Source organism: Calliphora vicina, chromosome 4 (assembly GCF_958450345.1).
Source record: "Calliphora vicina chromosome 4, idCalVici1.1, whole genome shotgun sequence".
Classification (NCBI taxonomy): domain Eukaryota; kingdom Metazoa; phylum Arthropoda; class Insecta; order Diptera; family Calliphoridae; genus Calliphora; species Calliphora vicina.
The window spans coordinates 45,162,464-45,175,621 of record NC_088783.1 but is presented as its reverse complement, the minus strand read 5'-3'; the positions used below and the strand labels follow the sequence as shown (position 1 = coordinate 45,175,621).

At 29.7% G+C, this 13,158-nt stretch overlaps 1 protein-coding gene across 1 annotated transcript in view; it reads right to left on the bottom strand.

The window, feature by feature from the left end:
- The window catches only part of Pkcdelta (Protein kinase C delta), a 79,291-nt gene that overhangs the window by 56,626 nt on the left and 9,507 nt on the right, over nt 1-13,158 (bottom strand). The gene's annotated exons all lie outside the window — the stretch shown is intronic.

The following is a 13,158-nucleotide window of genomic DNA, read 5'->3' as shown; positions in this document are numbered from 1 at the left end:
ACTTTTTTCAAACCCGTCAGTAGCGCAAGATATTTGAGTTTTCATTTAAACAAATGCATTTTCCATTGTACGAGTTTGAAATGGAAATTAGTCTCAATATCTGTCAACAATCAGCCACAAAAAATCAACGAATATTTAGCAATGTGAAAGTGTTTAGATACGTAATATTAGGGCAGTACAAAACTAAGAAAATAATATATAATCACATACTATATAACAGACTAAAACAGAGATTATGTTACAGAATACACCAGGTACTAAGTTAGAGGCTAGATTATAGACTAAACCAGTAATATATTACAGAACAGAAACTGGAACAGAGCATAGACCAGATAAAAAGCCAGAGAGTAGATCAGAAAATAGACCAAAGAATATGCCACATAATAGAGCATAGCCGATATCACAGAAATAAAAAAAACTAAGGCTGAGGCTCAGACAGACGAAACTATATAGGAGACTATAGACGAGAATATAGATGAAACCATAGAGGAGATAATAGTCGAAACCATAGATGAGACTATAGACGAGACTATAGACGAGACTATAGACGAGACTATAGACGAGACTATAGACGAGACTATAGACGAGACTATAGACGAGACTATAGACGAGACTATAGACGAGATTATACACGATAATATATACGAGACTATAGATGAACCTATAGACGAGTTGAGACTATAGATCAAGCTATCGATGACACTATAGAAGAGACTATAGATGAGACTATAGACAAGACAATAGACGAGACTATTGGCAAAACTATAGGTGAGACTATAGAGGAGACTATAAATAGACGAGACTATAGACGAGACTATTGATGAGACTATAGACGAGACTATAGATGAGACAGTAGACGAGATTTTAGATAAGACTATAGACGAGACTATGAACGAGACTATAGACGAGACTATAGACGAGACTATAGACGAGACTATAGACGAGACTATAGACGAGACTATAGACGAGACTATAGACGAGACTATAGACGAGACTATAGACGAGACTATAGACGAGACTATAGACGAGACTATAGACGAGACTATAGACGAGACTATAGACGAGACTATAGACGAGACTATAGACGAGACTATAGACGAGACTATAGACGAGACTATAGACGAGACTATAGACGAGACTATAGACGAGACTATAGACGAGACTATAGACGAGACTATAGACGAGACTATAGACGAGACTATAGACGAGACTATAGACGAGACTATAGACGAGACTATATACTAGACCATAGGTGAGGCCATAGAAGAAAATATAGATGAGACTACATACGAGACTATAAAGGGACTGTATACGAGATTATAGTCAAGACTATAGAAGAAGCAATAGAAGATACTATATATGAGACTATAGATGAGACTGTAGACGAGGCTATAGACGATACTATAGATGAGACTGTAGACAACACAATAGACGAATCTGTAGACAAGACTATGAGACTACAGACGATATTATAAATGAGACTATAGACGAGAGTATAGACTACACCATTGATGAGATTATAGACGAGACTATAAATGAGACTATAGACAAGACAATAGACGAGATTTCAAATGAGACTATATATAGACGATACAATAGACGAGACTATAGGCGAGACTATAGACAATACTATGACGAGACATTAAATGAGACTACAAATAGACAAGACAATAAACGATACTATATACGAGACTATAGACAAGACTAAACTGGACATTATCAAGGATATGAATAAGAATAAATTCGTGATTATAGAGATAGCAACCCTATTATATATACACTTATATTCATATTTATATATAAACCAATATGTATACAAATATGTTAAAAAACAAAAATAAATTTGCTGCCACACAAAAATATATCAACCAAAAAAACTCAAACCATCGAACGGAAGCATTTTTTAAGATGAAAATTCTTAAGTAAAAAAAAGAAACAATAAAATCAAACAACAAACGGATGTGCACAATTAAGCGTTAAATGTTTTCTTTAAAAATACAAAACAGAAATTTGCTAAAATATTGAATGAAATCTATAGGTTTGCGTAGATATTCGTATATTCTTATATACAGTGGTGGTCAAAACATATGCAACTAGCAACAGAATTTTACAAAAGTTGTTTAAACTACTTTTAAAGGTAAACAAAAATATTCATTTGCTTATAATATTTTTTTATTAATGCATTAAAAATAACAATATGAAATTTAATTCAGAATTTTTTGCATTGAAAAGAAAAAAAATTAAAAAAACTACGTATGGGTTGATATTTCAATGGCCAAAACATATGCAACTAATTGCTTCTAAAAGATTTATGTCTATAAAACTTAATATTTGGTGGCAAATCCTATATTTTCAATGACGGCCTTACATCGGCAAGGCAGTGAAGATATCATATTGGGAATACAATTTGCAGGAATAGTGTTCCAAGCATCTACCAATTCTTCAAACATAATATCTGAATTTGTGCAATTTTCGGGGTCGATTCTTTGATTAACAATTTCCCAAAAGTTCTCAATGGGATTTAAATCCGGGAATTGTGATGGCCATTCCATTACTGAAACTCTTTCTTGGGCTAACCTCGATTTAACAACATGTGAAGAGTGCTTGGGGTCGTTATCGTACTGAATAACTCATGGAAGAGGCATATTATCCTCAGAATTTGGAAGCATTACCCTTTCCAAGATGTCTCTATAGATAAATCCATCCATTATTTCATTAATTCTGAGCGATGGGCCAACTCCAGCAGCTGAAAAACAACTCCCATACCATTACGTTGCATCCTGCATGCTTCACCGACGTTTTCCCTACGCGCAAAAAACCTCTTATATCAAAACGTATTCAAAAGAAACGTCTGAAGTTTGCTATGGAGCATTTAAATTGGTCAGAAAACAAATGGACGACTGTCCTATTTAGAGACGAATCCGAATTTAATATCATCGGAAGTGATTTCATGTGTTACGTAAGACGACCAGTTAACACGCGGCTTCAAGCACGATACTGCAAAATGACAGTGAAACATGGAGGATGCAACGTAATGGTATGGGGGCTGTTTTTAAGCTACTGGAGTTGGCCCATCGCTCAGAATTAATGAAATAATGGATGGATTTATCTATAGAGACATCTTGGAAAGGGTAATGCTTCCAAATTCTGAGGATAATATGCCTCTTCCATGAGTTATTCAGTACGATAACGACCCCAAGCACTCTTCACATGTTGTTAAATCGAGGTTAGCCCAAGAAAGAGTTTCAGTAATGGAATGGCCATCACAATTCCCGGATTTAAATCCCATTGAGAACTTTTGGGAAATTGTTAATCAAAGAATCGACCCCGAAAATTGCACAAATTCAGATATTATGTTTGAAGAATTGGTAGATGCTTGGAACGCTATTCCTGCAAATTGTATTCCCAATATGATATCTTCACTGCCTTGCCGATGTAAGGCCGTCATTGAAAATATAGGATTTGCCACCAAATATTAAGTTTTATAGACATAAATGTTTTAGAAGCAATTAGTTGCATATGTTTTGGCCATTGAAATATCAACCCATACGTAGTTTTTTTAATTTTTTTTTCTTTTCAATGCAAAAAATTCTGAATTAAATTTCATATTCTCATTTTTAAAGCATTAATAAAAAAATATTATAAGCAAATGAATATTTTTGTTTACCTTTAAAAGTAGTTTAAACAACTTTTGTAAAATTATGTTGCTAGTTGCAAATGTTTTGACCACCACTGTATATGTAGAAACCTATACAAAATTTTCACGAGCATAAATACGTATTAGATGCGTACATGTTTTGAAAACTACTTAAAAAACAATTTGTCGTTTTCAATAAGGAAGTTTAAGAAAACTGTGACACCGTTTGTTATTGTTTCATTTGGGGGGCATATTGTATCACTGAAATAGTTTTGCACCCTTAGTGCAAATTATTTATATGGCATTTTAAATAGTGTCATCAATTCAATAACGAGGGTAGTTGTGCAGTTTGTTAATTATGGGTTTAAAATAATTTAGGCTCTTATCTAACAAGTAGGATGCAATATTTATTATTTTTTGTAAAAGATACATTTTATATTAAAAATTTTTCTCTATGAGAAAATTTCACATTAACAAATTAATTTAATTATAATTGTAATATAATTACTTTATTATAACTGCAAATATTTGGTATTATTTTTATTTGGTTATTTTCTGTATCAGCTTCTTACAAAGAAAAGTACCAAAATACATACTTTTTTTTAATTTCATATTTGATTTATTCACATTGAGGCGTATGAGTGTTACGAAATATGTACTTCATATGAATTACGTATACGTGCTAGTGTTAATTGAAATTAATTCATTTTAATGAGAATTTTTTGAATTTTCATTGAAGAAAACTGATTTAAAATTTAAAAAATTGTGAATGATGACATAATAATGTGCTACATTTAAAAAAAAAATCTTTAATATAGAGTTTTTATAAATTGAAAAAAAAAAAAACATTTCATTTAATTAAAAAGTTTGGTTGTTGATGGAAGTGTGAGTGTCAAAAAGGCAGTCTGAGTCAGCAGCCTTGAAGTTTAACCGTTATTTGGAAATAATATAAATTAGTAGAATGGTTGGCTAATGTTAATGGTATTTTGACTTATTTCGGCTTATTTATGAACTGTTACTGCTAGTAAATTATTAACTGTTAATCGATTTGATATTTTTTGATTAAAGCTAATGAATCGTACATTTGAAAGTTTTTTCGTAGAAAATCGTCCTTTAGTAACGGATCTTAAAAAGATTTTACTTCAATTCGAACCGTAGCACTATCAAACATATATGTAATACTCAGAATGGGACCATGGCGGGTCCTGTGCTACAATCATATTTTCTACATATTTCCCAACTACATATCATATTTTCTAATTTTAACTTAAAAACAAAATTTTTAATCAATACATACATATATAAAATATATTACAATAGCTTTGTTCAATAACTATAAGTTGTTACTAGTTAGTAGCAATTGTTACTGGAAAAGCGTTCATTAAATCAAAAAACTTGCAAGTAGAGAAAAAATCAGGAGCGTATAAATTTTGGAGAGTGTTCTCTCGTTGCGAACTATTACAAGTTCTATTTTGAACTCGTAATAGTTAGCACCTTATATTTCATATGTTTTGTGTTAGTTTATTATTTACAATTTTATTTTTGTGGTGAAAAAATGTAAAAAAAGAATTTTCAATAAAATTGAAGTAAATTTGAGTATTTATACATTTTAAAAGGAATAAAATAAGAAGATTGTGTGTATAAAACAATTGTTACTGAAAAAGCGTTCATTTACTTTTTACTATTTTTGAGAATTTAAGAGAGTAATTTTGTAAATTTTGATTTTATTCTCTCGTTGCAAGTATTTACTGGGAAAGTAAATGAACAGACCTAATATCTTTTATATTTTTATAATATTTGTATCACTCATTATTAATATTTCTAAATATATCTTAAATAAAAGAATAAAACATGAAAATATAATTTTAAAAATTTTGTATATTAAATCACGATAAAAGACAAACCAATACGAAAATGCTTTATAATAAGTTTTTGCAAAGATAAAATAAATAGGCATTGTTTTATCAAATTTTTAATAAGTTTCCCATTTGTGCAAATTTTGCGCGACGTGTTTCATGAACCCACCTTTACAATTTTGTGCAAGATTATACAGAAAATTTATATTTGATAAAAATGTCATATAAAAATAAATTCAATAAAAAAGCTTTAAAAAAAACTGGTCAAATTGTATAAATTTAAATTCTAAAAATATTGAATGAAAGTTAAATCATTGGAACAAATGATGGTATACATAGTTTGGAAGATTTTGTTTACGTTCTAGCTGTTGTTTAATGTTTTCATACACAATGCCCTTTAATCCAATCATTATGTTCCAAAGTTACACAATTTTCACATGTACAAAATTGTTATATTTTATTTGATTTTTATTTCTTATAAACAAAAACAGCTGATTTATCAAATGCACAATAAATTCAGTTGTGCAAGCGAATTTCCAAACACTTATTGACTGTTCATTTGCGAGAGTGTAAAAATGCAGAGATTGCACAGTTTGCGAGACACTTAAGCGTTTAAATGAGGACCCTTAATGATTTTTTTCTTGTTAGACAGCGTTCCAAAATCACCAACTTCAAATGCGTTTAAAAAAAATCTAGCGCTGAACTAAAAAAGCCTTGAGGGCTTTGTTATGGAAAACGTCAACTTTCATTTGCTTTTCGTTTCATCCCATTCCGATTCGGAAAGTTCGATTTTGTATCACTGTGTAATTTTTGTTTCCTCACTATATTCATCATTTCATGTATCTGGGTCCATTATTATAAAATTATCAAAAAGTATTATTGGTAGGAAATAAATTAAATCACCTTATTGTGGATTCTAACACCTTATTATTCGTTATTATATAAAATTCAAAAAGTACAATTTGATGAACGAAAAAGTACCATTAATTCTCCACTTTTGGTACCTAAATACCATTAAGCACCCAATCCTTGTTTATTTCTTTACTCAGAAACATATCAGCTAACTATTATGTTTAAAGGTTACATAATTTATTATAATAAAAATTACACAAGTACCATTTTTAATAAAATGTATTATCCCGGTTTTACGCCTTTTTTGGTATTTTTCCCCGTCAAATTTTACTCAAATAATTTTCTTATGTCTATGTTAAACATATTTTATGATTTTTTTTGAGTCGTTCTCAAATTAAAACCACAATACATATTCTTAATTTTTTTCTTGTTTCGGATACTTAGATATGTTGGCTTTAATTTTGATAATTTCAATCTTGCCTATCTCATTTTAATATACATATTTTTTTATCATTTCCAGACTGACTAAAATCGGCAAAACCACCGCACCCATGAGGTAAATACGACATAGGGATGAGGCAGATTTGTCATTTGTAAAATAACACAAAGAAATCCAAAAATATAATCGTATATTACTGTTTTATACCTTAATTCAAAGTATAGTACGAAATTAACCGTAAGCTCTCTTTTGTTGTGTCTTTTTTCTGACATTCTGGTTGAATTTTCCGTTTTGGTGTATTTCACGGATAATATTTTTGCGGAACATTTTAACCTCTTAAATCCCTGTTTTAATGGTGTTTGTTGCTCTTTTTTAAAAGAAGGACAAAAAAGACCTATGTCTTGGGGATTTGGAGGGTTAACATATTATACAAAAATGTTCTTCGTAACATTTTACATAAATTTGCTGAATACATTTTATACCTAAAATGTTCTTTAAAATAAAATTCTTAATAAATACGAAATTAACATTAAGCTCTCTTTTGTTGTATTATTTCTGACTTTCTGGTTGAATTTTCCGTTTTGATGTATTCATGGACTTATAGTAAAATTTCATGTATAATTTTTTTGCAGAACATGTTAACCCTTTAAATCTCTGTTTTAATGGTGGTTTTTTAAAAGGACAAAATGCCTTGAAGATTTAGGGGGTTAACATATTCCACAAAAATATTCTCCGTAACATTTTACATAACTTTGCTGAACACATTTTATACCTAAAATGTAAGGATCATATGGATTCTTATGAAGATTAAAAATAAGAATGTGCCAGAGTTGGGAAACTTTAACCCCCCTCAAATGAAATTCAGATGTAAACTTTCAAAACGCCGATACACGTGTTTTTTTTTTGTCTCCTTTATCAAAATTTATTGGTCGGACCTTGTAATTTTGGAAAAAAATTAATTCTGTTGTACAGTGTTATTGGTTTGAAAGAAAAATGTACCATAATATAGTTTTTACCCGTTTTATCATGTAAAGCAGGGATTAAAAATGGTATTTTTTACTCTCAGAGTTCTAAAATTAAAATAATTATTATTTTTACAATAGCGTTGGTCTGTGCTTCAAGTCGTCTATAGAAAATATTGTTATAAAAATTATTTTCTATAAAAAACTGTTATATACGGAAATTTTCGTAGAAAAACTGCAATACCCAAAATTTTCATGGTAAAATCTTTTATACCGAAAAATTCTATAAAAAAAACTATTATAAACAAATTTGCCGATCGGAAAAACTGTTATACTTAAAGTTGTATATGAAAAAACTGTTATACAGACAAATTTCTATAGAATGAACTATTACACATGCATTTTTCTATAGAAAAATTGTTATACACAAAATTTTCTATGGAAAATCTTTAGATTTTCTTAAAATCCATCCACAAATTAAACACGATTATCATACCATCGCGTCCTAGCAACAGTCAAATGCGTTCAGTGTAAAGTGCGAATGGTTTATTAATATGGGAAGACTAATTGGGAATTGTAATTGCTGAGTTGCTAGAATATTTGCATTTATTCTTTATTTACATATTAAACGAAACCGAAAGAAAAAACATTAATACGACATGAACGAACATCCCTTTATTTAACATCAAGTCATTCTGAGGAATGTGTATATTTGTATTTGAAGTTATCAGATTAGTCGCGGTAGGACTATGGTACCTTTGAATATGAAATAGTATCATCCTGATCTAAAGGCTTGAAATTTCAAAAAAGTACCAAACACCAGTCTGCTCATTTTTAAGTAGAAAAGATGCAATGTGAATGTATTTACCGATTAAAATACCCTAAAGATTCGACATTTCAAAAATCCATTCTTTGTGGAAAGGAATCTACAGTACAAATGGGATGTCTCTATTATATACAATACTTATTTTCAAAACTATTTATGTCGAAATATCGAATTAAGTAAATTTAGAAATAAAACTCAATATTCAAAGTTGTAACATTTTAAAACGTCCATATATTATTTTGAAAACTTATATTATTTTGAATCACTACACTACTGTGAACAGTAGTAACACAACCCTCGTATAGATGTTCCTACAAAACACATACATATTTTGTTATTTCTAAATTCGATGGCACCTGTCTCTTAGTTTTATCTGCTGCATTGTAGTATGTGCAAAATGAACGTCATTGTCAAGAATTTTCCTGCCTTTAAATATTTTACTTATTTTCAATTTCAATTATTTGTTTTTCAATATTTCGTTCTTTTTTTTTGTTTATTTGCCTCTTTTTATACTCGGTCTCTCTGTATGATATTACTCTCAATATGTACAATTGAAATTGTTTAAACAATTTCATGTGTACATTTGAAATTGTTACAAGTGACGAAACACGTACTACGTACTCGTATCATATATTTTTTTTTTTACTTATTGTATGTTTTTTTGGTATTTATATAAAATAAACGTTTTAACATCAAACAAATTGGGCAGAATGAATGCATGAAGTTGTAAAAGAAATTATAAATATGGGTTTTTCATGAAAATAAAATGATTACTGTGATGAAAAATACTTATACAATTGTTTGTAACATGTAGTGATATTATTTAAAAGAAATTATTTTACAGTGATAAAAAACAGAATCGTAACAGATAGACAGATAGATACTTTACAGAGTGCAGTGATGCTGATGGAAATATTACTATATTTGTTCTGTTGTCATGTTGAAACTGTGTGCAAATATTCAGCATTCGTACTCTTATTGCTGTGGAATCAAACAAACACTTTTCATTTCAATTATTAATTGTACGAGTATTTGTTTTATGTTTTTCTTGTTCTTCATTTTAATTTTTAATTCTGTTCACTATTGTTTCAGTTTTGTTCTTTTCGTATCATGTCTTGTTGATTTAAGTGAAAAAAATTGGTTTGTTTTGTTTTAATTAACTTGGACGAAAACATGCCTTTTTGTCTGTTTGCAGGTTTTTTGTTGAAAGATTTATACAGTTTTTTTTTGCACTTTTTTGTTAAAAACAATTTGTTTTATTTATTTATTAATGTTGAAATCTTACTTGACCTTGTTAAAGTTCAAAGAAATAGTGAATTGAACTGGAAAAAAACCAATTGTTTTTATAAGGTTGTCTATTGTATCGAGTATATTGGCATGACTGCGTATGAGTATTAGGAAATAATTAAAAATTACGTATACGATTCAGTATTGGTGATATACTCGTATCATTTAGTGAGTAAAAGTGCTAAGTGCACTTTTTATACAAATTTAGATTTTTATTTAAAATAGTTGTTTTACGTAAAAATCTGCGGGTATCAGATAGAACCGATACAACAGTGAAACGCAGCCCACATTGCGTTGGTGCTCCAGCGAATCAATAGAGTTGCATACCCTATTATCATACCTTGATATCATCTGCAAATGAATAGATAGGGTTGGAAGTTTGACATAAAAGGTCGCTTAGAAAAATATGGAAAACCCTGAATTTTTTCCATATTTTTGCGGTACCCCTGAATTTATCTTGAACCCGTTTAATGAGATCCCATCTATAACAACTCGTATAGTGAGATTTTTGAGAAAGAATTGAGAGAAGTTATACGACATTAAAAGCAATAAAAGTGCACCATGTCACGCTCTATCGAACGCCTTGGAAGTATCTAGAGCCACAACTTTACTTTCGCCAAAACGGTGAATGAAACCACACCATTTTTCCGATAAGAAGGCTAGCAAGTCTCCTGCGTTAATTAAATTTTTGGACTCCGAATATTTAACCTCACTCTCCATAACTTTGGAAAGTGCAGAAAAATTCTAGTGGACGGTAATTTCCATTTTAGGTATTGGTGTGACATTAGCAATCTTTCAACATACACGAAATATGACGGCACGGTATGAAGTGCTGAAAAGGTTAGCTAATGGACAAGCTAACGCCGAAGAGAATATATTCAAGACCAGCGCTGGCATACCATCAGGCCCAGAAGACTTTTACATTTTTTTTGGTGAAAAAAATTTTATGAGAAAATATTTTTTTTTGGTGAAAATAAATTTAATTAAAGAAACAAATATTGTTAGAAAAATAAACAAATTTTTAATCAAACAAATTTTTTGGTGAAATAAACTATTAAAAAAAACATTTTTTTACACCAAAAAGTATTTTAAATATTTATCTTTAAGAATGCTTTGGAGAAGGAAATATAAGATTCGGCACAGTCGAATATAACTGTAATACTTGTTTATCATTAATATCAGAATCATTCTAATTCTATTACAGCTACTTTCTTTAGAGGTATTTAACACAATCACTCAACTTAATATATAAATATTTTGTTATTATTAACTAGTATGAATCAGGTAGTAATAGATTTATTCTAAATATTATTATTAAATTTAAACTTTTTATAAACATAAAATTATAAGGAATTGTGTTAGCCTGTTGATTAGAGTTTTTCACGAGAATTACCGGGAGGAGAAATCCCGGGAATTCTACAAAATTTTCAATTCCGAAATCCCAGAAAATTGTACTAGAATTGCCGGAAATTATTTTTCTTAGTTTTGTGTGATTTTATTGAACTTGATTTTCTCTAAAAGAAGCTTAAAGCTTCAAAACAAATGCAGAAGATTCATACAAGAAAAAAGATTCAACCCATATAGACCTAAACAAGTTCATTATTCAAAATATTCCAAAAACTCATGAATGTCACAGAATTCTATCCGATAGAAAGAGTAGTTTTTATACCCTACACCACCATAGAGGGTATAATGCGTTTGTGCAGATGTTTGTAACGCCCAAAAATATTAGTCTAACACCCACCTTAAAGTATACCGATCGACTTAGAATCACTTTTTGAGTCGATTAAACGATGTCCGTCCGTCCGTCTGGTCGGCTGGCTGGCTGGCTGTCCATGTAAACCTTGTGCGCAGAGTACAGGTCGCAATTTCGAAGATATTTCGATGAAATTTGGTACATATTATTTTTTCGGCTCAAAGACCAAGCCTGTTGAAACTGGCTGAAATCGGTCCATTATTTCACCTAGCCCCCATACAAATGTCCTCCCGAAATTGGACTTTATCGGTCATAAATGTTTAATTTATATATGTATCTCCACAAATTCCGCTCCAAATAAGTTTTATATACACAAACTTCATGTCACCAAATTTTGTAACGATCGGTCCATAATTAGTCATAGCTCCCATATAGACCCGCTTCCGAAAATCACTTTAACGTGCATAAATCGCTTAAAAATGTTGTTAAATGTTGTTAAATTCAACGTAGTAAACTTTCAGGTAGACATAAATCAGCTTATTTCATGGTGATCGGTCAATAAATGGACATAGCCCCCATATAAGGCCCACTTCCGAAAATCACTCAAAAATATAAATTATTGAAATTTTAAAAGAAAAATGTTTTTGCTCTTTTACTTAGTGTAGGGTATTATATGGTCGGGCTTGACCGACCATACTTTCTTACTTGTTTGTTTTAGTATTTTGCTTTTTCACAAAGAGTGAAACTAAAATTTTTGAAATAAAACCACCTTCCGTGGAATTGAATTTTGTTTAATATTATTGGATTATCATCAAGTTTTAATTAACATCTTTACCTAATTTTTGATTTAATAAGAAAAGCAATGTAATTGAAAATTAAAAAAATAACCCAATAAGCACCGGAAAAATTTAAATACAAGTATTGGAAATCTTATTGGAATTCAACTTGAATTTCAGCCCCTTTTTCAAGCATTTTTAACGTTATAAAATGTTCAAACTTATTTGGAAATTTTTCTTTTCTTGTCAAACAAATAATAAAAACGAATGAAATATTTAAAAAACAGAAGAACTAATATAAAAATGTTCACTGTTAATAAGTACATTTAAGTACATAAGCAAGTCCATTAGCAAAACATATGTAAGTAAAATGAAAATATGTTATTAAAAGAAAAAGATAAACATTATATTCTTTATTTTTTCCGACTTCCCGCAGAATGTTACATCTCCTTCTATATCCCAACAATTTTCAAAAATGTCTACGGATGAAATGAACCTACATACATATATTTGGCTTCTAAAGAAGATTTCGATAATGTTAAAAAAGAAATAGTGAAGCTTACTTGAATCATACTTTTAAATGTAAATTTATTCCGATTTCAGTTTAAATAACTTTAATGTACGTATAGTTTTGCAAAATAAAAATAATAAAAACCAAATTTGTTGTTGAATTTAGAACTAGTTAAAAATCAAAGCTTGAATTCTACTATTTTTCGCCTTGTATTGAACTATAATTTCAAAGCTTTAATTCAAGTATATTTTCGATTTGTATTTCACTGTAATTCAAGGCTGGAATTCAACTATATTAACATTGTAATGTTCGACTT